The sequence below is a fragment of the Globicephala melas genome, chromosome 2, assembly GCF_963455315.2.
Source record: "Globicephala melas chromosome 2, mGloMel1.2, whole genome shotgun sequence".
NCBI classification, from domain to species: domain Eukaryota; kingdom Metazoa; phylum Chordata; class Mammalia; order Artiodactyla; family Delphinidae; genus Globicephala; species Globicephala melas.
The window spans coordinates 98,337,853-98,365,738 of NC_083315.2; the positions used below are offsets into that span (position 1 = coordinate 98,337,853).

Below are 27,886 nucleotides of genomic sequence, written 5' to 3' on the forward strand. Positions count from 1 at the left end.
CACAGCACTTTAAAAGGTATATGTTATTTCACAGTGCGTTAACATTTGTCACGGAGAGATAACTTTTCTATTTATACACAACAGATACTGTTTGAACACCTACTATGTGCTTGACAGTATGCTGAGAACAGTGAAATAAGAGTAATGGTAACAATACTAAGCATTAGTTGAGACCCTGCTATGTGCCAGATATAGGGCTACAAGCTTTATATGAATGATCTCATTTAAGCCTCACAAGTTAAGTATTCTTGGCCCCATTTACCAGTTGAAGAAATGAGACTTATCAAAGTTAAGAAACTTGTGCAAGCTCACCATTCAACAGGCATTGACTGATTGTGCAAGTCAGATATCAGCTGCACCTTCCTTCCTCTAGAGATATAGGTGAGACTGTCTTGAACCACTCAATTATGCAGCTTTTGAATCCCAGTGTCTTTCCAAACTTCCTGCTAATTCCCCTGTCTCCCTTTGTCTCTTGGGTTCTAGCTATGCCTCACCCCCATTAGGAAACTCCATCCTTTGCAGATTTTCACAACAAATCCCTCGCCAAATATTCGTGTCATTTGCTGACTTTTGGTAGGTTTTGAGGACCCTTCTGAAGGGCTCACGTTACTCATAATCTTCCATTCATTCATTCTCTCTCTTCCATCTTTTCCTCCAGGACTGCCCAAATTCTTCTTTCTTTCTTTCTTTCAGAGAGCTCTTTCAGTCTCCAAAATTCCTGGGTCAAACTTACATTCTAAACCCACTATGATGCTCTGCAGAACCAGAGGTCTTCCATTTCACAAGCTCTATACTTCTTCAGAAAGATGTAATTACACAAACAATGTGGATTCCTGACATAAATTCCTATTGGGTATTAACCATGAGAAATAGTTACATACAAATACCTGTTATACATTTATTTTTTTAGTTCAACAACATTACTAAATAAGACAGGGCCTAATTCTACTGATTCTCAGATAATAAACTTTTTAAATTTAAAAATTGGGAGGAAGGGGAAGAATAATATATCAAAAGCCCATGTACCCTCTACCCTTTCCTCTTTTTAAATGTATGTCCTTCAGATCTATTATGGCAGTAGTTAGCACATTATTTTCCTGTAAAGGGACAAATAGTAAATATTTTTTCACTTTCAGGCCACAGTCTCAGTTGCAACAACTTACCCTTCTTTCCTACAAAGGCAGCAGCCATAGACAGCACATTAACAGATGGACAGGCTTGTGTGTGGATAAAACTTTGCTTATGAACACTGAAATTTGAATGTCACATAATCTTCACATGTCATTAAATATTCTTCTTTTGGTTTTCTCCAACCATGTGAAACATCAATTTTTTTAATATAAAATTTTATATTTAGATGTAAAATTTAAATAAAAAGCCATTTTAGCTTCATACCAAAACATGACCATGAGGACTGTAGTTTACCAACCCCTATATCATATCTTTTATAGTTGTGAAAAGAGCATACTAACCATTGTTACATTTTTTTCTGCCCTGCCCTAGCTAAATCTCAGAAGAGTTAATATACATTCTAGGAAAAAATGATACTCTTCCCACTAAGTACAATAAGCCCATCATTTCTTGCCCCTTCCTCTCATCTCAAAAATGCAATGTAATAATTTTTCTCAAGAAATAGATTTTGGAGTAATGAGTTAAGATGGGTGTACTCTTCTTTGGGCTAGTATTTCCTAAAGTGTATATCATAGAACTCAAACTCCCCTAGATTTTAATGTGTTAGAAAAAAAAGAGTGGACAGGGAGATGCTATGGTATTTACCATTTAAGTTAAGTAAATGCTCACAGGAGTAAAGCTAAACATGTTTTCTTTTTACAGACCCTTAAGTTTTTCAGATCTTTTAATATTAATTGTAACTAATGTCAATTATGACTCATCAAGAGGATGATATATTCAGTGATTCCTGTCTACTAGCCATAGAACTCTTCTTTCTTGAAGCATTTCAAGGAACTAATAGTCTCACATCTAGAGGTCTGCTACTCAAAATGTAGTCCCTGGACCAGCAGCACCAGGTGTACCTGGGAACTTGTTAAAAATACTCTCAGGCCACACCCCAGATCAGAATCTTCTGAATCAGAATCTTCATTTTAATATAACACACAGGTGTTTTGAATGTACATTAAATTTTTTAAACAATGCTATAGACCATAGTTTTGTAAATAATACTTTAAGCTAAAATAATAGCATAGATCCAGAAGCTAAAATAAATTACAACAAGAATTACTAGAAATTTTGGCTACTATGAACATAAAATCCACTTCCATGGGTTAAAGTTCAGTACCTCGGACTTGTTACTTACATTTTTTACTTCTTCCTTTCTCATCATATTCTGATGTTTGCTTTTATTTCTCTTTTGTTTTTGTGGGGTTGGGAGAGCAGAAGAGAGACAAGGCAATTGAAAACTACAACTTAACAAAAGATACAATAATTGACTCCATGTTCTGAATGTCTTCAAAGCCTTAAACAAAAATCATCATCGTGGAGCTAGAAATGTAGAATAGAAATAGCCTCTATTTTTGTTTCTGATTCTTAATAGAAACACTAATCATCATCATCTTTCAATATATCCACAGTTCTCTCAAGGAGCATCTGAATCTTTATTATTTCTATTACTTTGAGTGAATACAATGATTTTCCAGGTAAAAGTCCTAACACATGTTCTTCACCACAAGCCTGCGTATGTAGGTAGGAGTAACAGCTAAATCTGACTGATGTTTACTGCAAGTAGATTTCTAATGGCCTTGTATAAAATTTACAGTACAAACTCTGCCTTCCAGACATATATCTGTTTAAAACCCCTGTGATCCATGGGCAAATAGTTTTCTTATATTTGTTAAGTGCTTGTTATGAATAACAGCTGTGAAGTTGTTCTGTACTTCACTATTGGCAGATACTGTTTGGAAATCAAATGAGGCTCTTAAATGGGTTCATATAAATTTTCATTGTGTACCACTAGTTCAGATAGCTAAGGAACTTCTCTGTTGCTATTCTCAAGCCCCCCTTTTGTTGTTACTGTTATTAAGTTGTACCATATGATAAGAAATATGTTCCTGATTTTATTCTCTAGTTACAGCCAGCTCTGGATCTGTTATTCTCTCTCTCTCTCTCTCTCTCTCTCTCTCTCTCTCTCACACACACACACACACACACACCTCAGAAAGAGTAATCTGATTTTAAAAGGTGGAAATGAGGCACAATTGAAAATAACATTCACATTGTCTCTATTTGCAAAAATCTTTCCAGTTTCCAATTTCTTGGTCCCTTTTGTAAAGTGATTCAGCATATAAGATTAAAAAGTCAGAAGACTCCCAGAGGACTGGATCCGCATTGTCCTCAGAGAAAGCCATTGAGAGTATTCTGCATTAAAGAGATACGTGGGCCATGGAGCAGAACAAGCATCTGGATCACATATGTAGCTAACATGGATGGATATATGTAATAAAAATATTTCTGCACTCACTGTGCGGTAGTGGCACCAAAAAAACCCTAACTCCAGCAATAATTCTTCAACACAACTCTAATGCAATGATAGCCTGTGAACAGTTGACCCTAGCTGTGCTCTCCTGCAGGATACTAAAGTGAGGCTTTCAGTTGTTATAAAACTCATGTGCTCAAATGTATCAGCCTAAGATTCCTGTAAAACTGAAACCTTTGGATCATATTTGATGATTCCAAAATAGTCAATAACTAGTTATTCAAATATTAGGTAACAAACTTGTATTAGACCGCAAGTTCTTAAAGGGCTAACATGTGACCTATGTTGACTTTTTAATTCAATTTATTTAAACCAAAAACAGTTCACCCATTTCTCCCACCTTCCATTCCCCACCTCTGGCAACCGCCAATCTGTTCTCTGTATCTATGACCTTGATCTATATAAATACATATTTTAGATTCCAGGTGTAAGGGAGATCATACAGCATTTGTCTTTTTCTTAGCATAATGCCCTAAAGGTCCATACATGTTGTCACAAATGCAAGATTTTATTCTTTTTATGGCTGAGTAATATTCCATTGTGTGTATATACCACAATATCTTTATTCACTTATCCATATTTGGACACTGAAGTTCCTTCCATATATTGGCTATTGTAAATTATGCTGCAGTGAACATAGGAGTGCATATATCTTTTCAAGTTAGTGCTTTTGTTTTCTTCAAATAAATACTGAGACATGGAAATACTGGATCATATGGTAGTTTTATTCCTTATTTTTTGAGTAACCACCATACTGTTTTGGATAGAACCTGTTCCAATTTACATTCCCACCAACACTGCACAAGTGTTCACCTTTCTCCATATCCTCACCAACACTCGTAATGGCTAGTATTTTTTTTTTTTTTTCGGTACACGGGCCTCTCACTGTTGTGGCCTCTCCTGTTGCGGAGCACAGGCTCCGGATGCGCAGGCTCAGTGGCCATGGCTCACGGGCCCAGCCGCTCCACGGCATGTGGGATCTTCCTGGACCAGGGCACGAACCTGCCTCCCCTGCATCGGCAGGCGGACTCTCAACCACTGCACCACCAGGGAAGCCCTGTAATGGCTAGTATTTTTGATAATAGCCGTTCTAACGGGTGTGAGATGATATCTCATTGTGGTTTTGATTTGCATTTCCCTGATGATTAATGATGTAGAGCATTCCTTTCATGTACCTCTTGGCCATCTGTTTATCTTCTTTGGAAAAATGTCTGTTCAGATCTTCTGCCCATTTTTAAATTGTATTGTTTGTTTTTTTGCTTTTGAGTCGTATGAATTCTTTGCATATTTTGGATATTAGCCCCTTATCAGCTATATGATTTGAAAATATTTTCTCCAATTCAGTAGGTTGCCTTTTCATTTTATTGATGGTTTCCTTTGCTGTGTAGAAGCTTTTGAGTTTGATGTAGTCCCACTCATCTAATTTGATATTGTTGCTTTTGCTTTTGGTGTCAGATTAAAAAGATCATTGCAAACCCTACGTCAAGGAGCTTACCACCTATGTTTTCTTCTAAGAGTTTTGTGGCTTCAGGTCTTAATTCATTTGAAGTTAATTTTTGTGTATGGTGTAAGACAGTGGTACAGTTTGATTTTTGCATGTGGCTGTCCAATTTTCCCAGCATCATTTATTGAAGAGACTGTCCTTGCCCTTGTGTATTCTTGCCTCCTTTGTCATAAATTGACCGTTTTTGTGTGGGTTTATTTCTGGGCTCTCTATTCTGTTCCATTGATCTATGTGTCTGTTTTTATGCCAATACCATACTGATTTCATTACTGTAGCTTTGAAATATAGTTTGAAATCAGGGCATGTGATGCTTTCACCTTTGTTCTTCTTTCTCAAGATTGCTTTGGTTATTTGGGGTATTTTATGGTTCCATACAAATTTTAGGATTTTGTTCTATTTATGTGAAAAATACCATTGGAATTTTGATAGGGATTGCATTGACTCTAGACTGTTTGCAGTAGTATGGCCATTTTAACAATATGGATTATTCCAATCCATGAGCAGTGAATACCTTTCCATTTATTTGTGTCTTCTTCAATAACTTTCATTAACCTTGTAGTTTTCAATATACAGGTATCTTACCTTCTTGGTTAAATTCATCCCTAGGTATTTTATTCTTTTTGTTACAATTGTAAATGGGATTTTTCCTGAACTTCTCTTTCTGATAGTTCATTACTAGTGCATAGAAACACAACAGATTTTTGTGTATTGATTTTTTGTATCCTGCACCTTTAGTGAATTCATTTATTCTAACAGTTTTTTGATGGAGTCTTTAGGGTTTTCTATATATAATATCATGTCATATGTAAGTAGTGACAGTTTTTTGTTTTTCTTTTCTCTTTCCAATTTGGATGCCTTTTATTACTTTTCTTGCCTGGTTGCTCTAGCTAGGACTTCCAGTGCTATGTTGAAGAAGAGTGGTGAGAATATTCACCCCTTTCTTTTTCCTGATCTTAGTGGAAAAGCTTTCAGCTTTTCACCATTGAGTATGATGTTAACTGTGGCCTTGTAATATATAACCTTTATTATGTTGAAGTACATTCCCTCTATACTTTCTTTGTTGGGATTTTAAATCATAAATCGATGTTGAATTTTGTCAAGTGCTTTTACACTTATACATCTGTTGAGGTGATGTATAATTGTCTTTCATTTTGTCAATGTGGTGTATCACATTGATTTGTGTATGATGAACCATTCTTGCATTTCTGGAGTAAATCCCACTTGATCGTGGTTTATGATCCTTTTTTAATGTTTATTATCGAATTCAGTTTGCTTAATACTTTGTTGAGGTTTTTTGTATCTATGTTCATCAGGGATATTGGCTTGTAGTTTTCTTTCCTTGTGGCATCCTTGTCTGGTTTTGGTAATCAGGGTAATTTTGGCTTTGTAAAAAAAAGTGTGGAAGACTTCTCTCATTTTCTGTTTTTTGTAAGAGTTTGGTGTTAATTCTTTCTTGAATGTTTGGTAGAATTCACCAGTGAAGCCGTCTGGTTCTAGACTTTTGTTTGTGAGAGATTTTTGATTACTAATTCAATTACCTTGCTAAAAATTGGTCTGTTCAGATTTTATGTTGCATCATGATTCAGTCTTGGTAAGTTGCATGTTTCTAGCAATGTATCCATTTCTTCTAGGTTGTCCAATTTATTAGCATATAGGTGTTCATAGTAGTCTCTTATGACCCTTTGTATTTCAGTAGTATCAGTTGTAATGTCTCCTCTTTCATTTCTGATTTCATTTATTTGAGTCCTCTCTCTTCTTTTCTTGATGATTCTAGCTACAGGTTGTAAATTTATCTTTTCAAAGAACCAGCTCTTAGTTTCATTGATCTTTTCTATTGTCTTTTTAGTCTCTATTTCACTTATTTCTGCTCTAATCTTTGTTGTTTCACTTCCTTCTAACTTTGGGCTTTGATTTTCTTCTTTTTCTAGTTCCTTGAGGTGTAAAGTTAGGTTGTTTATTTGAGACTTTTCTTTTTTCTTGAGGTAGGCATATATCACTATGAACTTCCCTCTTAAGAACTACTTTTACTGCATCCCATATATTTTGATATGTTGCATTTCCATTTTTATTTGTCTCAAGTTTTTTCATTTCTCTTTTGATTTCATCTTTGACACATTGGTATTCAGACACGTGTTATTTAATCTCCACATATTTGTAAATTTTCCAGTTTTTTTCATGTAATTAATTTCTATTTTCATATTATTGTGGTCAGAAAAGGTGCTTAATATGATTTCAGTGCTCTTAAATTTATGAAGATTTGTTTTGTGGCCTAAAATATGATCTACCTTGGAAAATGTTTATGTGCACTTCAGAAGAAAGTGTATTCTGTTGCTTTTGGATGGAATGTTCAGTAAATATCTGTTAACTCCATCTGGTCTAATGTGTAGCTTCATGCCCATGTTCCCTTATTGATTTTCTTTCTGATGATCTATCCATAGATGTAAGTGGGTTATTAGAGTCCCCTCCTATTATTGTATTGCTATTTCTCCCTTTAGGCCTGTTAAAATTTGCTCTATATATTTAGATGCACCTATGTTGGGTACATAAATATTTACAAATAAAACTTCTTGCTAATTGACCCCTTTATCATTATGTAATGCCTTATTTGTCTTTTATTACAGTCCTTGTTTTAAAGTCTATTTTGTCTGATATAAGTATCAGCTTTTTTTGGTTTCCATTTGCACGGAATATCTTTTTCCATCTCTTCACTTTCCATCTGTGCGTGTCCTTACATCTAAAGTGAGTCTGTATATGTATGCTGTAGGCAGCATAAAGATGGGTCTTGTTTTTATCCATTCAGCCAATCTGCCTTTTGACTGAATAATTTAGTCCATTTACATTTAAGGTAATTATTGATAGGTATGTGCTTATTGCCATATTATTAATTGTTTTCTGGCTCTTTTTATAGTTCCTCTCTGTTTCTTCTTCACTTGCTCTTTGTGGTTTGACTTTCTCTAGTGGTATACTTATATTACTTTCCATTTATTTTTCATGTATCTGCTATAGGTTTTTGCTTTGTGGTTACCATGAGGCTTACATATAACAACGTTTATCTATAACAGCCTATTTTTTTTAACATCTTTATTGCAGTATAATTGCTTTACAATGCTGTGTTAGTTTCTGCTTTATAACAAAGTGAATCAGTTATACATATATATATGTTCCCATATCTCTTCCCTCTTGCATCTCCCTCCCTCCCACCCTCCCTATCCCACCCCTCCAGGCGGTCACAAAGAACCGAGGTGATCTCCCTGTGCTATGCGGCTGCTTCCCACTAGCTATCTACCTTACGTTTGGTAGTGTATATATGTCCATGCCTCTCTCTCACTTTGTTACAACTTAACCTTCCCCCTTCCCATACCCTCAAGTCCATTCTCTAGTAGGTCTGTGTCTTTATTCCTGTCTTACCCCTACGTTCTTCATGACATTTTTTTTCTTAAATTCCATATATATGTGTTAGCATATGGTATTTGTCTTTCTCTTTCTGACTTACTTCACTCTGTAGGACAGAATCTAGGTCTATCCACCTCATTACAAATAGCTCAATTTCGTTTCTTTTTATGGCTAATATTCCATTGTATATATGTGCCACATCTTCTTTATCCATTCATCCGATGATGGACACTTAGGTTGTTTCCATCTTCGGGCTATTGTAAATAGAGCTGCAATGAACATTTTGGTACATGACTCTTTTTGAATTATGGTTTTCTCAGGGTATATGCCCAATAGTGGGATTGCTGGGTCATATGGTAGTTCTATTTGTAGTTTTTTAAGGAACCTCCATACTGTTCTCCATAGTGGCTGAACCAATTCACATTCCCACCAATAGTGCAAGAGTGTTCCCTTTTCTCCACACCCTCTCCAGCATTTATTGTTTCTAGATTTTTTGATGATGGCCATTCTGACTGGTGTGAGATGATATCTCATTGTAGTTTTGATTTGCATTTTTCTAATGATTAATGATGTTGAGCATTCTTTCATGTGTTTGTTGGCAGTCTGTATATCTTCTTTGGAGAAATGTCTATTTAGGTCTTCTGCCCATTTTTGGATTGGGTTGTTTTTTTGTTTGTTATTGAGCTGCATTAGCTGCTTATAAATTTTTAGAGATTAATCCTTTGTCAGTTGCTTCATTTGCAAATATTTTCTCCCATTCTGAGGGTTGTCTTTTGATCTTGTTTATGGTTTCCTTTGCTGTATAACAGCCTATTTTAAATTGATGACAGCTGAAGTTTGATCCCATTGTAAAGCTCAACATCATTACTATCCCCCACAACATTTATGTTTTTGATGTCACATTTTACATCTTTTTATATTGTGTATCCCTTAACTAATTGTCATCATAGTTATTTTTTACTACTTTTGTCTCTTAACCTTTATAATAGCTTTATAAGTGATTAATCCACTACCTTTACTATATATTTACCTTTCCAGTGAGATTTGTTATTGTGTTCTTGTTACTAATTAGTGCCCTTGCTTTTCAGTTTAAAGAAGTCCCTTTATAACACTTCTTGTAACGCTAGTTTATCGGTGATGAACTCAGTTAGCTCTTGCTTGTCTAGAAAACTTTATCTGTCTTTTACTTTGAATGATAACTTTGCCAGGTAGGATATTCTTGGTTGGAAGATGTTTTTTCTTTAAGCATTTTGAACATATCATGCTACTCCCTTCTGGCCTGCAAAGTTTCCTCTGAAAAATCTGCTGATAGACTTCTGTGGGGGTTCCGTTGTGTGTAATAAGTTGTTTTTCTCTTGCTGCTTGTAAGATTCTCACCTAATCTTCAAATTTTGACATTTTAATTATAATGTACCATGGCATGGGTCTCTTTTGGTTCCTCTTATTTGCACCCTCTGGACTTCCTGGATTTGTATATCAGTTTCCTTCCCCAGGTTAGGGAAGTTTTCAGCCATTATTTCTTCAAATAAGATTTATGCCCCTTTCTCTCTGTCTTCTCTTTCTGGGAGCCCTATTATGCAAATGTGAAACCATTTGATGTTATCCCATAAGTCCCTCAAGCTATCTTCCTTTGTTTTTTTATTCTTTTTTCTTTTTACTGCTCTGATTGGGTAAGTTCCACTGCCTTGTCTTCAAGTTGACTGATCGTTCCTCTGCTTCATCTCATCTGCTGTTGAACACTTGTAGTATATTTTTTAGTTCAGTGTTTGTATTCTTCAGCTCTGTGACTTCTATTTGATACTTTCTTATATTTTCCATCTCTTTGTTGAAGTTCTCACTGTGTCCATCCATTCTTGTCCCCAGTTCATTGAGCATCATTATGACCATTTCTTCAAATTCTTCATCAGGTAAATTATCTCCATTTCATTAAGGTTTTTTCTTAGGTTCTTGTTTTATTTGGAACATATTCCTCTGTTGCTTCATTTCATTTGACCCTCTGTGTTGATTTCTATATAGTAGATGAAACAACCACCTCTACCAGTCTTAAAGGAATGGCCTTGTGTAGCAGTTGAAGCTTGACATTGAGTCCTGCTTCAGGTCTTGGTTGTCTCTCAAACCTTTGTCTTTGTCCAAGCAGCCTACTACATGTTCAATAACTCCCAGAAGTTGAGGGTGTGCCAGTACCTGTTGGTGCCCCAAAGGGGAGGATCTCAGCACCTAGATTCAGGCTGACTAAAAGCCAGACCCTTAGACATTAGATTTTATTTATTTATTTTAATATCTTACTGGTGAGAGTGGGCACCCTTGTCTGGTTCCTGATCTTAGAGAAAATGGTTTCAGTTTTTCACCATTAAGAATGATGTTGGCTGTGGGTGTCATATATGACTTTTATTATGTTGAGGTAGGTTCCCTCTGTGCCCACTTTCTGGAGAGTTTTTATCATAAATGGGTGTTGAATTTTGTCAAAAGCTTTTTCTGCATCTTTTGAGATTATCACATGGTTTTTATCCTTCAATTTGTTAATATGGTGTATCACATTGATTGATTTGCGTATATTGAAGAATCCTTGCATCCCTGGGATAAAACCCACTTGATCATGGTGTATGATCCTTTAATGTGCTGTCGGATTCTGTTTGCTAGTATTTTGTTGAGGATTTTTGCATCTATGTTCATCAGTGATATTGGCCTGTAGTTTTCTTTATTTTGTGACATCTTTGTCTGGTTTTGGTATCAGGGTGTTGGTAGCCTCGTAGAATGAGTTTCGGAGTGTTCCTCCCTCTGCTATATTTTGGAAGAGTTTGAGAAGGATAGGTGTTAGCTCTTCTCTAAATGTTTGATAGAATTCACCTGTGAAGTCATCTGGTCCTGGGCTTTTGCTTGTTGGACGATTTTTAATCACAGTTTCAATTTCAGTGCTTGTGATTGGTCTATTCATATTTTCTATTTCTTCCTGGGTCTTGGAAGGTTGTACTTTTCTAAGAATTTGTCCATTTCTTCCAGGTTGTCCATTTTATTGGCATAGAATTGCTTGTAGTAATCTCTCATGATCCTTTGTATTTCTGCAGTGTCAGTTGTTACTTCTCCTTTTTCATTTCTAATTCTATTGATTTGAGTCTTCTCCCTTTTTTTCTTGATGAGTCTGGCTAATGGTTTATCAATTTTGTTTATCATCTCAAAGAACCAGCTTTTAGTTTTATTCATCTTTGCTATCATTTCCTTTATTTCTTTTTCATTTATTTGTGACCTGATCTTTATGATTTCTTTCCTTCTGCTAACTTTGGGGTTCTTTTGTTCTTCTTTCTCTAATTGCTTTAGGTGCAAGGTTAGGTTGTTTACACGAGATATTTCCTGTTTCTTAAGGTAGGATTTTATTGCTATAAACTTCCCTCTTAAACTGCTTTTGCTGCATCCCCTAGATTCTGGATTGTCGTGTCTCCATTTTCATTTGTTTCTAGGTATTTTTTGATTTCCTCTTTGATTTCTTCTGTAATCACTTCGTTATTAAGTAGTGTATTGTTTAGCCTCCATGTGGTTGTATTTTTTACAGATCTTTTCCTGTAATTGATATCTAGTCTCATAGCGTTGTGGTCGGAAAAGATACTTGATACAATTTCAATTTTCTTAAATTTACCAAGGCTTGATTTGTGACCCCAGATATGATCTATCCTGGAGAATGTTCCATGAGCACTTGAGAAAAATGTGTATTCTGTTGTTTTTGGATGGAATGTCCTATAAATATCAATTAAGTCCATCTTGTTTAATGTATCATTTAAAGCTTGTGTTTCCTTATTTATTTTCATTTTGGGTGATCTGTCCATTGGTGAAAGTTGGGTGTTAAAGTCCCCTACTATGAATGTGTGACTGTGGATTTCCCCTTTTATGGTTGTTAGTATTTGCCTTATGTATTGAGGTGCTCCTATGTTGGGTGCATAAATATTTACAATTGTTATATCTTCTTCTTGGATCAATTCCTTGATCATTATGTAGTGTCCTTCTTTGTCTCTTCTAATAGTCTTTATTTTAAAGTCTATTTTGTCAGATATGAGAATTGCTACTCCAGCTTTCTTTTGGTTTCCCTTTGCATGGAATATCTTTTTCCATCCCCTTACTTTCAGTCTGTATGTGTCTCTAGGTCTGAAGTGAGTCTCTTGGAGACAGCATATATATGGGTCTTGTTTTTGTATCCATTCAGCCAGTCTGTGTCTTTTGGTGGGAGCATTTAATCCATTTACATTTAAGGTAATTATTGATATGTATGTTCCTAGTCCCATTTTCTTAATTGTTTTGGGTTTGTTATTGTAGGTCTTTTCCTTGTCTTGTGTTTCTTGCCTAGAGAAGTTCCTTTAGCAATCGTTGTAAAGCTGGTTTGGGGGTGCTGAACTCTCTCAGCTTTTGCTTGTCTGTAAAGGTTTTAATTTCTCCATCAAATCTGATTGAGATCCTTGCTGGGTAGAGTAATCTTGGTTGCAAGTTTTTCTCCTTCATCACTTTAAATATGTCCTGCCAGTCCCTTCTGGCTTGCAGACTTTCTGCTGAAAGATTAGCTGTTAACCTTATGGGGATTTCCTTGTGTGTTATTTGTTGTTTTTCCCTTGCTGCTTTTAATATGCTTTCTTTGTACTTAATTTTTGACAGTTTGATTAATATGTGTCTTGGTGTATTTCTCCTTGGATTTATCCTGTATGGGACTCTGTGCTTCTTGGACTTGATTAACTATTTCCTTTCCCATATTAGGGAAGTTTTCAACTATAATCTCTTCAAGTATTTTCTCAGTCCCTTTCTTTTTCTCTTCTTCTTCTGGAACCCCTATAATTCGAATGTTGGTGCGTTTAATGTTGTCCCAGAGGTCTCTGAGACTGTCCTCAGTTCTTTTCATTCTTTTTTCTTTATTCTGCTCTGCAGTAGTTATTTCCACTATTTTGTCTTCCAGGTCACTTATCCGTTCTTCTGCCTCAGTTATTCTGCTATCAATCCCAACTAGAGTATTTTAAATTTCATTTATTGTGTTCGTCGTTGCTTGTTTCATCTTTAGTTCTTCTAAGTCCTTGTTAAATGTTACTTGCATTTTGTCTATTCTATTTCCAAGATTTTGGATCATCTTTACTATCATTATTCTGAATTCTTTTTCAGGTAGACTGCCTATTTCCTCTTCATTTGTTAGGTCTGGTGGGTTTTCATCTTGCTCCTTCATCTGCAGTGTGTTTTTCTGTCTTCTCATTTTGCTTATCTTACTGTGTTTGGGGTCTCCTTTTTGCAGGCTGCAGGTTCCTAGTTCCCGTTGTTTTTGGTGTCTGTCTCCAGTGGCTAAGTTTGGTTCAGTGGGTTGTGTAGGCTTCCTGGTGGAGGGGACTAGTGCCTGTGTTCTGGTGGATGAGACTGGATCTTGTCTCTCTGGTGGGCAGGTCCACGTCTGGTGGTGTGTTTTGAGGTGTCTGCAGACTTATTATGATTTTAGGCAGCCTCTCTGCTAATGGGTGGGGTTGTGTTCCTGTCTTGCTAGTTGTTTGGCATAGGATGTCCAGCACTGTAGCTTGCTGGCCATTGAGTGAAGCTGCGTGCTGGCGTTGAGATGGAGATCTCTGGGAGATTTTCGCTGTTTGATATTATGTGGAGCTGGGAGGTCTCTTGTTGACCAGTGTCCTGAAGTTGGCTCTCCCACCTCAGAGGCACAGCGCTGACTCCTGGCTGTAGCACCAAGAGCCTTTCATCCACATGGCTCAGAATAAAAGGGAGAAAAAGTAGAAAGAAAGAAAAAAAAGAAAGAGGGTAAAATAAAATAAAGTTATTAAAATAAAAAATAATTATTAAGAAAAAAATTCTTTTAAAAAGTAAAAAAAAAAAAAAAAAAAAGGATAGAACCTTAGGAGAAATGGTGAAAGCAAAGCTATACAGACAAAATCTCACATAGACGCATACACATACACACTCACAGAAAGAGGATAAGGGGAAAAAAATCATAAATCTTGCTCTCAATGTCCACCTCCTCAATTTGGGATGATTCATTTTCTATTCATGTATTCCACAGGTGCAGGTACATCAAGTTGATTGTGGAGCTTTAATCCACTGCTTCTGAGGCTGCTGGGAGGGATTTCCCTTTCTCTTCTTTGTTCTCACAGCTCCCAGGAGCTCAGCTTTGGATTTGGCCCCGCCTCTGCGTGTAGGTCGCAGGAGGGCGTCTGTTCTTCGGTCAGACAGGACAGGGTTAAAGGAGCCGCTGGTTCGGGGGCTCTGCCTCACTCAGGCCGAGGAGAGGGATGGGCACATAGTGCGGGGCGAGCATGCAGTGGCAGAGGCCGGCAGGACGTTGTACCAGCCTGAGGCGCACCGTGCGTTCTCCTGGGAAGTTGTCCCTGGATCCCGGGACCCTGGCAGTGGCGGGCTGCGCAGGCTTCCCGGAAGGGGATGTGGATAGTGACCTGTGCTCGCCCACAGGCTTCTTGGTGGCGGCAGCAGCAGCCTTAGTGTCTCATGCCTGTCTCTGAGGTCTGCACTTTTAGCCACGGCTCGCACCCGTCTCTGGAGGTCCTTTAAGCAGCGCTCTTAATCCCCTCTCCTTGCGCACCAGGAACCAAAGAGGGAAGAAAAAGTCTCTTGCCTCTTTGGCAGGTCCAGACTTTTCCCCGGACTCCCGGCTAGCCGTGGTGCACTAACTCCCTGCAGGCTGTGTTCATGCTGCCAACCCCAGTCCTCTCCCGGCGTTCCGATCGAAGCCCGAGCCTCAACTCCCAGCCCTGCCCGCCCCAGCGGGTGAGCAGACAAGCCTCTCGGGCTGGTGAGTACCGGTCGGCCCTGATCCTCTGTGCGGGAATCTCTCCGCTTTGCCCTCCGAACCCCTGTTGCTGTGCTCTCTTCCGCGGCCCCGAAGCTCCTCCCCTCCGCCACCCGCAGTCTCCGCCCGTGAAGGGGCTTCCTAGTGTGTGGAAACCTTTCCTCCTTCACAGCTCCCTCCCACTGGTGCAGGTCCCCGTCCCTATTCTTTTGTCTCTGTTTATTTTTTCTTTTGCCCTACCCAGGTACATGGGGAGTTTCTTGCCTTTGGGGAGGTCTGAGGTCTTCTGCCAGCATTCAGTAGGTGTTCTGTAGGAGTTGTTCCACGTGTAGATGTATTTCTGGTGTATCTGTGGGGAGGAAGGTGATCTCCGTGTCTTACTCTTCCGCCATCTTCCCAGGAGTCTCCAATATTTTACTTTTTTGTTACTTTTGTACTGTTTATTCCTAAATATTTTACGTTTTTGTTACTATTTTAATAAGTCTTTTCTTCAGTTTTATCTTCTAAATGGATATTTGTATCATGAAGCCTTTTTTCAGTATATTAATTTAACATCAAGCATCTTCCTAAACTATCTTATTGTATATAGTGATTTTTCAGCCAAGTTTCTTGGGTATTCGAGGTATATAATCAAATCATCTGCAAACAGTACAGCTCTGCATCCTCCTTTACAACTTTTATACCTGTCTCTTATATAATTTTATATCTTTCTCTTATACAATTCAATAATATAACATAGTATAATATTATAATCTTGTATAATCACTTTCTCTTATACAATTGTTCTTGCCTAATATACCAGGTCATTGTTGAATAGTAGTATTATGGTAGTATCCTTGTCTTGGATCTGACTTTAGGAAATATCCCCAGCATTTTCCCATTAAGTTAGATGTTGGCTTTGGGCTGAGATACATGTATTTTATTAAGTTAATGAAGTATCTTGATTCCTTTTGTATTGAGTGCTTTTTAAAAAAATAGCTATTTAATTTTGTCAAATGCCTTTTGAGTGTCTTATGGAGATGATCATGATTTTCTAATAATATGATGAATAATACTAACCTACTTCCTAATATAGAACCATTCTTGCATGTCTGGCATAAATCCCTTAAAAACAAACATGATTCTGTAATTAATAGTTGGATTCTATTTGCTAATATTTTATTTTTTTGCAGTAATATTTATAAGTGAGCTTGTTCTGTAGATTCTTTGTACAATATTTGCCTATATCCATTATTTCATAAAGGGTGAGCAAAACAGTATTATAATTCTATCATTTATTAATCATTAATTCTATTCATTATTAGATGGAATACATCTATAAGGAGAAATTTTCCTTCATCAACCACTTGGTTACACAGAGGTCTAGCTTATACTGAAAAGGCAGGTTAAATGCCCCATTTACCATTTTTTAGAATAATGAGTTTGTTTCCAGTATTCTCCAAAGATAACCAATGAGGTTTTGTGGATTTCCTTCAGTATTTCTATGAATTAATGAAGTTTTAACGTGTCTGATATGTTTTAACCATTGCCATTATTATTCTTATTGCTACTCAAATTGTCCCATTTTTGGCAAGTGGAAGTCTCTTCCGCTTGGCTTCAGAGTCTTTGATCGTTTCCCTGCTATCTTGTGTGCCAACGTTTCCAGATGCACCTTGTACAACTTCCCTCTTAGGCCAGAGCATCCAGATCTTCACACTCCCCCTTGCTCAGCCATTGGATCCAGTCCTATAAAAAAAGGCATGACCTTGGGCAAGGCAGTTCAGCTCAGGCTGACCCTGTAGAACTGGCATTTGGAGGCTGTGTGTTGACTGCACTCACCTCAGCTGGGTCTTCAGTCCTTCCTGAAAGGAGACTGGGGTAGAGCATCCTTCTGTTCACTATACATGTAAATGTTTAGTCATGTGAATAAAGTCACCAGGAAGAATGTATAATGTTTAGCCAACAGTTATTATGTGTTATAGCAACATTGGGGTAAACAGAAGAGAAGCCCACAGAGTGAATGGTAAAAATGACGAACGAAGTAGAAAGAAAAACCAGGAAAACACAGTGTTACTGAAATCTATTTATTTTTTCCGCACAATTGTGTCTCCTTTGCACTTAGAATAATGCCTGGCCTATAGAAAGAATTGAATAACTGTTAAATAAATGAATGGTCCACTGTGTCAAATCCTATAAAAGGCAAGCTAAGTCACGGAAAAGTATTCATTTGCTTTGTCAAAACAAAGGTGATGGTAATCATTATGATGGTAGGGTAGAAGCTACTGTGGGTTGAGGAGTGCATGGTGCTCAGGCAGTGAAGACAGCCCATGCAATAGTCTGCTCTGGAAGTAGCTCGACTAAAGATGAGAAAGTTAAGGATGATTAGAAAGTGGGGGGGAGGGAAGGATATTTTCTTAGTTTAGGGTTTTTGTTGGTTTTATTTGTTTTGCTCTATTTCTTAAGTTGGAAGACACCTAAGGATATTTATAGATTGAAGGGGAAGAGCAAATGGGGTGGGGGGATGTTACATACTGGAAAGAGGGGGTATTATTTCTGAAGCAAGACTCCTGAGGAGGCAAAGCAGTTAAGGTCCGTAGTGCACAGGTAGAGAGATTAACCTGAGCCGAAGGAAGGCCAAGGTTTCTTCTGAGACGGGAGGAAAAAGAGGGAAGCATGGTGAATAGTCAATAAGAAGTTCTTCAGTAAAGCATAAGAGTAATAACTTCAGAGCTTGGTTTCATAGGTAATATTAATAGTCTTTTATATACACTAATACTAGTTGGTATTTCTGTGCCTTTTTTCTAATGTTTGCAAGGAGTTTGTGTTTATAAAATTTTATTACATAGTTACATATTGAGACAGAATTAAAACAAAGTTCCTTTCTCTAAAAGCATCATAGCAGATCAGAGAGAGGCTGAACCAGGAAACGGAAGACCCAGGTTCTAGACTCAGCAGGACCATATAAGCCTCTGGGTCCATAGAAATAATTAGCCTTTATGAAATGTATACACTATAAGATATTTAAGAGATATAATCAAGAACACATGTTGATTAAATATGAAGTGTGAAGGGAGAGGAAAGAATCAAGAATGACTTCCAGTTTCTAACTTTGAATAACTGGATGGATGGTAGAAATACTGGAGAGAAACTAATAATACCAGATTATGAGGATCAAATGAGATATATTTAATCTATATGTAAGTTAAACAAATTCTACAAAAGACAATATATATTTAAACTATATGTAAATTAAACAAATTCTACAGAAGATATTAATGTTAAGAAACTGATACATAATGTTCACTGAAAATATGAAACGTGTAGAGTAAATTATAATTAGCTAAAATGGGGAGGCAAACTATAGTACAGTCTAATAGCATGTGAGGTAAAAGGAACAAAAATAAAATAATCTTACTGTTAACTTAAAAGAGATGGCAGGAATAGGTATAGAGAATTTCTAACAATTTAAAATTTCCTATATTCTTATTTATCCTGAGGTGCCATTGGTCTTGTTATTTAACTACCTATTTATTATTTCTTCTGAAACAACTGCATCATAGTAAGAATAGATAAATATAACCCTGGAGTACTAGAGATCACTGAAATGTTGGTTGCTTTAAACAAAAAGAAGTATAAAATCAAGTCAGTTTCTAGATTGTTGTTCTCCTGGGCAGTGGTTCATTTTTCAGGGCTGTTAAAGGGTCTTGTCACCCCAAGCTTCTGTGACACACTGGACTAACTGTTTGCAGCCCAAGGCATTGCATGTCCCACTTTTAAAGGCATCAAGACAAGCATCTTCTGAATTATCTGATCGCTCTAATTCTATATTAATGGCACAATAATGGTGTTTTAAGTTCCTTTGTTTCATGTTAGAAATTCTCACTTACCTGCTGGGGTTTAATCATGTACTCACTCCACCCACAGATGATTCAAATTATTTCAGACCATCTGTCTTAGTGAGTTTCAGAGACATTTTTAAGCTATTCATATTTTGGATAACTTTATAGAGCATAAAAAGTATCTTGATCTTTGGTCCAAACCTCTCAGAAGTCCAGATATATAGTCTTTCCAAATTTCCCCTGCCTTTGGTGACCTGGCCATCTTCAAAATCCTAGAGAACTCACCTGAATGATTCCTTTATCACAGCTTCTACTGCCTGGTATTGTTTACAGTTTTATATTGTTTACCCTGTCTTTCTGACTAGGTTGAAAACTCTAAGGACAGAAACAACTAATACCTTATTTATACATTCCTTATGCATAGCATAATACTCTGTATATTTTTTTAAATATGATCAAATATTTACTGATAATATAATAAGGTAGGATAGCACTGGGATTAAGAGAAGAGCCTCTGGAAGTAAACTGCCTGGTGTGACATGCCATCTCTTCTCTATAAGAGCTCCATGACTTTGGATAAGTTTTCTAACATTTCTGCTCCTCGGTTTCCTCACCTATTAAACAGGGATTCTATTGTATCCATTCATAGAATTATTAGAGGAAGAAACAGGTTAATATATGTCAAACATTTAGATCAAATTCTTGCCATATACAAAGTACCATATAAATGTTTGCTTGACAGTGATAATAATCCCTATTCAACTCTATTTAATTTTAGAGCTTAATTTATTCAATAATGTGACACAACTATATGTAATATACATTAAGCAGTGTTTCCTTCAGGAAAAAAAATAATCAGGAGCATCATTCCCACTTTAATTTGTCTAGAGTTAGCAACAACTTCCCCCGAGACATCTATGAACAGACTAACATTAAGCTAGATCAGCAGGATAGTCTGATTAGCTGCTTGGTGACATGTTGTCTGATAAAGTAATGGTGTACATTCACTAAATGAACACCATTTTAAACAAAGGAACCTAGCCAATTTAGAGGCTCAATATACCACTAATGTGCAGACCAAAGCAATGCCAAAACACTGTGATGACAAACATTGTAAAGTCTTTCAAGTTCACCTTCAGTAGCACCATTACTTGCTACTTCTGGGATATGGCAAATCAACGTGATTATTCTAGGAAAGAGAGGAAAAGAGGGGGGAAGGAAAGGGAAAGAAGATATAGAAGGGCAAAGAATGGTAAAAAGATGCACACACACAAAACTATAAGCCATTACATTCATCTAACCTTTATATACATCTTAGTATTTTCCTTTAAGTGTTTTGGGATTTGGGTTTTTTTTTTTTTAAGGTTTTTTGATGTGGACCATTTTCTTAAAGTCTTTATTGAATTTGTTACAATATTGCTTCTGTTTTATGTGTTGTTTTTTCGGCCACGAGGCATGTGGGATCTTAGCTCCCCGACCGGGGATCAAACCCGTACTCCCTGCACTGGAAGGCAAAGTCTTAACCACTGGAAGTCCCTTTTTTTTGTTTGTTTGTTTTTATTTGGGTACACATCTATGAAACATTACACAGAGACTATTACAAAGAGGATTTAAATATTTCATTATGCTATTTGTTTTTAAATCATTCCTTATTTTAAAAAATGAAGCTATTTAGGAGAAGTGTTTTGTGCCTCAAAAAAGTACATACATAGATAGATGGATATGTAGATAGAAATATCTCCAGCTATCCTTTTCATAGGGCATAAATAAAATTGTTCTTTGATTGCTGGTTAAGGTCACTTTAGAACCTGAAGCTCTTTTAACCTCTGTGTGTTCCAGTGAAGAGACAGTGATTGTTAAGTGTTTGGGACAATATTGCAGCAAAGAGAGAAATGGCAGCAGAATTTTGACAAACTGAAGGGATTGGTCACAAGCAGACAGGAAGAGGGAACACATGTTTCTAAGAAAGCATGTTCTGAGCTTTCTAGAGGGGGCTGCCACCATAGAGAACACAGCAAGAGCTGGCTCCCCAGAACACTCGCGTGGTCTTTATCAGCTAACCAGCTCCCAAGAAGCATGTCCACCTCCTAACTCCTCTAATGGGGAGTAATGTCAATTGTTAGTCTTCCTGAACACAGGCCAGTGTATTTTACAAACAGAGGAAGTTTAGTTAAGGGACACTAGGAAAGCAAAAGACAAAACTCACTGTGAGTGTAAAATATATAAAACATAGAACTTCCATGCTATGAAATTTACGATGAGTCACATGGTAATGCAGGTATGCACACAAGAAGCTGAAAGGAAATTCACCAAACGTTAAGAGGTTATCCCCATATAAAGGCGGGATTAAGATGATTTTGGTTTTATTCCTTATATGTGTATTATGTTGTAGAAAAAAACATATAGTAAAAAAAATCGGAATAATAATTATTTTAATGATAACCTAGAGAAGAAAGATTAAGATGTAATTAACCATAAAGTCAGGGTTATTTCCCTATACTTAGATCTCAATGAAAATCTTTGCCTCAGAATCCTTAAAATTCAAAGTTCTTACCAAGAAAAGAAAGAGGACAAACCCAAATCCACTAAAAACAATATACCTTTATTATAGAAAAGGCTCTCTTCAGTGCTTTTGTTTTATTTATGTTAACAATTCTAGTCAGGCTCTAACTAGACCAACAACTCAATTGCTAAAGCCCTTGGTTTCTTAGTATGACCCACTAGCCCAGATTAACAATTATGAAAAATTCCTATCTATTGCCACTGGTTTTAAATAAATGAGTTGGATATTTTGAGAGGAAAGGAGACAGAAAAAGTCTAATTTTCAGGGTAGATGAAAAAGATACCTAACAAAAGATAGCTTTCCCATAAAATACTATGCACTTACTGGAGGTGATAGAAAGTAAGGCTTTGGGGTAATGGCCCCCAAAATAAGAAAATAATATTTTAAATTAAAATTAAAACTTAAAGATCCCTAAGGCAATTTCTAACATGAAAAATCATTAGGTTAACAGCTTCATAAAGTTATCATTAATAAAATAGATTCCAGTCTTTCTTAATAGTTTACACTTTTAAAAATAGAATCCTGTAGACTGTATCTATAGATAGATATAGAATCCTGTATCTATCCTGTAGATAATTTCCAACTACATTAAGTCTCTTAGAGTTATCAGTGTTTCGGGGCTTGTCTTTTTTATGTTGTCTTGTTGTTGCTGCCGTTTTTTAATTAGTTTTCTGGTCTAGTTTATATCAAATTTAAGTTAAATTAGTTCTTCAATGGTTCTCAAAATGAGCCTTCTTCAAGGAAGAATGAGAGTAAGACTTAATCGCATTCTCCTTGTATTGCTGTGATAAGATTTACATTTAGACCAGGTATATATTAAGTCTAAGTTTATTTAAAGTTGAATGTAGGGACTTCCCTGGTGGTCCAGTGGTTAAGACTCCATGCTCCCAATGAAGGGTGCTCAGGTTCGATCCCTGGTCAGGGAACTAGATCCCACATACTGCAACGGAGACCCACATGCTACAAGTAAAGATCCCACATGCCTCAATGAAGATCCCGCGTGCCGCAACAAAGACCCAGTGCAGCCAAATAAATTAATTTTTTAATATAAATAAATAAATTTGAATGTAGACAAGTTTAGCAGGCCATGAATCAACCTTGGGTGCCTTCATTTTGAATGTTCCTTTATACCCTTCATTTTGCCTGTGAAATAGCATAGTAAGGAAAAAGCCCAGGGCTCATACTAACAAAGGGAAGACGGTTACCTTAGAAGATCAAATATGGAAGTCTTAGATCGGGGCGTGGGTTGTGTGTGTGTGTGTGTGTGTGTGTGTGTGTGTGTGCACGCGCGCGCACCCAGGTTAGGTCCCCAAAGGCAATAAAGGAAACGGTAAGAGGATCAAGAGAGTCTAGCAGTAGGAGAGAAGAGTCTGTCCAGTGTCTGCCCCACCTTTACTCTCAGAGATCAGAATTTCCTCCTTTCTTTGAGGGATTTTTAGAATATAAATTACAGCCTAGATTAAATTATTGTTCTGCTAATCCTCACAAGGATCACACTTTGAAACCAGGGAAAACTGAATGATTATGAAGTTGCTATGAAACGCTGACTAGGAAAGTCTGTCCTGAGGTCTCTGAAGCATTTGCCTTGTGAATTTACCCCAACATTGCTTTCATGTGTCCTTAGTCCTCTTTGCATTTATGCTGTGAGTCCAATTCCCACTTCGCTTAGAGATTACCAAACCTGAGGGTCTCATGATAGAGACAAGTTGTATATACACATTCCCCATACCCTGGGGAAGGACCCTTCAGTCCCAGCCATGCCTGAAGAGGGATATCCAGCTGGAAAGTGGACACATCACCAAGTACTACACTACATCATCTGACCTGGTTTCCCTCCTTGTTTCAAATTTCAGGCACCTCTGTCTGGGTCCCAGTCTCTTTTAACTCACACTAACACTTCAGCTAGTTGTGTCTTTACAACTCTATCTTCAGTTGTATCTTTATAGCACTTTTAAAATGCAGAGTTTTCAAGGATTTTTTTTTTTCCTAGAGTAGTGCGTATATTGGAATAACTATATAGCTTTACCCGGTAATAAATAACTCTTTGGAGAAAAATAAATGCTTAAGATGAATATTCTGCAAAACTCCAGAATTATTGTGAAATCACATTTTTATCTACCATTTTTAGAGCCCATTTGATTTATCCCAGCTTGGCATATTAGAGTAGATATGGGGATACAAACAGCCTGATAGTTAAAATTTTGTCTGCATGTGAATCTCCTCTGGCTTCCTTCTCTGCCAGGAAAATTTTTCCTGTTGTCAGTCAACTGATCCTAATATCTTCTTGGAACAGAGAAAACATTTTCAAGTGCAAAGCAAAATTCCTCCCCCAGCCCTGGAGAGAAAACTTTGTTTTTCCTTGAGCTGTTGATGTCTTTAAGAGAAATGACGTTAGTTGGTTCAGTCAGATGATAGAGGATACAGTTAACTCCATGTAAAGGAAAAATGTTTGAATACCAGTACCACTGATTTCAAGGAAGGTTTATTTGGGTAACATTGTTTAAGAAGATAATCTGAGTCATAAATTGCACAGGGGCTAAATCCCTCTTAAGCAACAGCAGAAGACTAATTTTGTTGTAGTTTTGAATTTTGTATCTTTACCTGGAAAAAGTCCCATATTAATATGCATTTTTAAATATTTTATCAGCTTAGAAAGGAACTCAGTCCTCCTGGTGTGGACTGCATTGCTTTAATTAACTGATCATTTGCAATTCGTTTTAGAGTTCTGGTCAGAATTAACTCTGAATCTAAAGAAGAAAATGAAGACACAGCTTTATCTTAAACACCAGTAAAGGGTCTTATTTTAAGGTAGACAAAGCAAGTCTTCTTTAAGACAGCCTTATGGTAATTGATCCAGAGTCTTTGAGCTTTTTCAACTATTATCCAAGCACACATTATTTTAACTGTTGGCTAAACATAAATTTATAGAAAACAGTCACTAGGGAGTATACGTAAAAAACAGAACACAGTAGTGATAGTCACAGAAAAGAGACTTAAACCAAAAAATTTAGAAACTATGTTAGAGTGTCTAAAAAGTTCTTCAATGATCTTGTATTTTAGAAAATGAAGTATATGTTAGGGATAATTCATGGACTGGATAGGAGAGTAGTGAGGAGTTGGGTGGAGGTGGAGAAAGAAACTCAATGACAGGAATATTGGGTAGAAAGAAGTTCTTTTGAGCTTTTAAAGTTTTTGTTATCAATTTGAGCTAAAAGGAATAAAATATTTTGGATCAATTTAAATAAAGCAAGTGAAAGGTACCCAAAATGAGAATACAGAATTACTTTTTTTCAGAAGTAATCAAGGTTAATGTCTTATTTGCAAGGTGTTTGGGCAATAATAGCTATTTAGGCAGGGTCTGTCTGAGAGGAACAGAACCAATAGGAGATGGATCTATCTATCTGTCTGTCTGTCTATCTATCTGTCTATCTACCTACCTACCTACCTATCTATAGAGAGACAGAGAGACAGAGATTTTAAGGAATTGACTTATACAATTTAGGGGCCTAGAAAGTCTAAAATCCATAGGGCAGACCAGCAGGCTAGAAACTCAAAGGAGAGTTGACGTTGCAGCCTTGAGCCCAAAATCTGCAATGCAGGCCAGCAGGTGGGAAACTTGGGCAGTGTTTCTATGCTGCAGTCTTGAGGAAGAATTGCTTTTTCCTCAGGAATCCTCCATCTTTGCTCTTAAGACCTTCAACTAGTTAGATGAGGCCCACCCAGATTATGGAGGATAATCTGCTTTATTCAAAGTCTACTGATTGTAAATGTTAATCACATCTAAAAACTATTTTCATAACAACCAAATAACTGGGCACCACAGCCTAACCAGGTTTACATATCACAACAGCTTTAGAGACGACCCTTAATTTTGTACATTTCAGTTTCTCATAGTGTCTAGGAAGAATGAGATGATGTATTAAGTATTAAGTGGAAATGTTAAATAGCATATGTATTTCTGAGATTTGGGAGTTTGATGTGCATATGTTGTGTTTGTGTGTTAAAGTTTGTGCCATATGCTCAAAATTATTAGTGTGTATTTCTAATTTATACTTTCAAAACAAGTATATGCTACCACAGAATTTCTCCTGCAATTTTCCAAAGGAATATAATCTATCCATCTCAAACATACAGTTGAATATATCTCCAATAATAACATTTAGTAAAACCTCACTGCAGATTGTGAATCATATGGCTAATATCTTTGAGGGGGAAAGTGTCTAAACGTAAAAGAAATGGTCCATTAGGATACATGACTTCAGTAAATCTAGACATTGATCTTTTGTCCTTTAACATTAGCAAGATAAAAACGAGATATATGAGAAAGTTCATTCAAGCCATTTGCATCACTTTTCAAAAGTGCTTATAAACTTAAATGCTTTGTTTTGTTTATTTTTTTGTTTTTACTTATGTTTATGTTTGCAGAGTTAGTTGAGTGATTGGTTGGTTGGTTTTTGGATTCATCTTAAGTACTTTATCAGGCTTAGAAAAAAAGAACCTATGAATGTAAATAGGAATTTAGAGAATTATTTTGAAGAAAATGATCATAGATTTTAAGTTGGTTTTATTGAAAGTACCATATCTTAATAAGTATAAACAATTTCACTAGCTTCTATAAAATAATGAGTTTTTATCTCTCCAATATCTGCCTTTTTGCTGAAATTAGATAAATAGTATATAAAAGAAAACCATCAAGAGTACCATAATACATATATTTAAGTAAGCCAGAGTATCTAATTTGCAATTTATGTAATGGAAATAAGTAGTTTAATAAAAATGGCACCAAAAGATGAGAGTAATGGGCTTAAATCATTCAAGTGATTAATAAAACTAATCATATTAGCAATTTAAATATCTATTTAAACTTTTGTATATATATTCAAATCTCTTTTATAGATATTCAGATTTATATCCATTCCTTTTGTAGTCAAAGCCAACAAATAAAAGTCTTTCTTTGCTAGGTTTGTAAAATACATTCAAAGAAATTTTTAGTGCTAACCTTAAGGATTATTTTATTCCCTTCACATTTTGACAGCCTTTCTCTCTCCCTCCCTTTTTTTTTTTTAGAAATCTGTTTTCTATAGCTGCTACAAAAAATTACCTCAAACTCAGTGGCCTAAAACAACACAAATTTATTATCTTATGGTTCTGTAGGTAAGAAATCTGAATTAGGTCTCACTAGGCTAAAATCAAGATGTTGACAGGCCTCCAGTCCTTCAGGCTGCTCTAGGGGAGAATCTGTTTCCTTGCCTTTTTCAGCTTTTATAGGCTAGCCACATTCCTTGGCTCAAGGCCCCATTCCTCCATCTCTCTTGAACAGCATCAGCCAATACCTTCTCACATGGCCATCTATCTGGGTCTCTCTCTAGTGCCTCCTTCTTGCACTTACAAAGATGCATGTGATTAGATTGTTCCCACCTGGAGAATCAGGATAATCTCCCCCATCTCAGTGTCAACTGATGAGCAACCTTAATTCCATGTGTAACCATAATTCTTGCTTATCACATAACCTAACATATCAACAAGTTCCAGGCTTTAGGACACGGACATCTTGCGGGGGCCATTATTCTGCCCTGTAAATTAATAATTCTTGAAGCTAGGTGATGGGCACACAGAATACTAATTTATCAACTTTTATAAGTTTTAACTTTTCCAAAATACAAAGGTAAAACAAATAAATTTAGGATCCTATATCACCCAAGGAATTGTGTCCAGAAGAGAATTCTAAATTCAGTCACAACCTCATCAGTATTCAGCCTCTTAGGAAATTTCCATATTTATTTCCAGTGAGCTATCTGAAAAAAGATAAAATAATGCAACAATTTTAAAACTTAGAAGTATAAAAACATAGGCACACATTTTGCCTCTAGCAAACAGCTCTTCCTCAGATTTCATGCTAAAACAACAACAACAAATTTTTTAAAATAATTTTTTAAAAATACTCATTAAAGATTCTTAGAACTTTCAGGTTTGGAGAGCTCTTTCATACCATCTGGTCCAAGAAATATCTGACACATGACTTTCATGTCAAATGATCATCCACACTTTTATTGAACATCTCCAGAGGTAGAGGTGGGTCACAACCTCCAAAGTAGTCTACTGGACAACTATGATTACTAAGATTTTGTCCCACCCATATGACTTTGGAGAAAAAGTATACTACTGCTTCTATTTAACATTCTACAAATATTTGAAAGTAGCTCATAAGTCACCCTGAGGCTAAATACCTTTAGTTCCTCTAGACATTAGTGGCAACCTGGAATTGGTAAAGAATGAAGACTATGTCCCTGTGGAACTTTATACTGGAGGAAAATTTGTCAATTTAAATGAAAGTCCTCCAACAACTCAT

General features: G+C 36.5%; 1 protein-coding gene and 1 long non-coding RNA gene across 8 annotated transcripts in view; one reads left to right on the plus strand and one right to left on the minus strand.

Annotated features, from left to right (window-relative positions):
- Window positions 1–27,886, plus strand: part of DPH6 (diphthamine biosynthesis 6) — a 442,679-nt gene that overhangs the window by 363,083 nt on the left and 51,710 nt on the right. The window lies entirely within an intron of this gene.
- The window catches only part of LOC115845904 (uncharacterized), a 143,901-nt gene continuing 139,774 nt past the window's right edge, over window positions 23,760–27,886 (minus strand). The window contains exon 5 of the long non-coding RNA XR_004036692.2: window positions 23,760–27,332. This is a non-coding gene — a long non-coding RNA (uncharacterized lncRNA). The remainder of the gene's footprint in view (window positions 27,333–27,886) is intronic.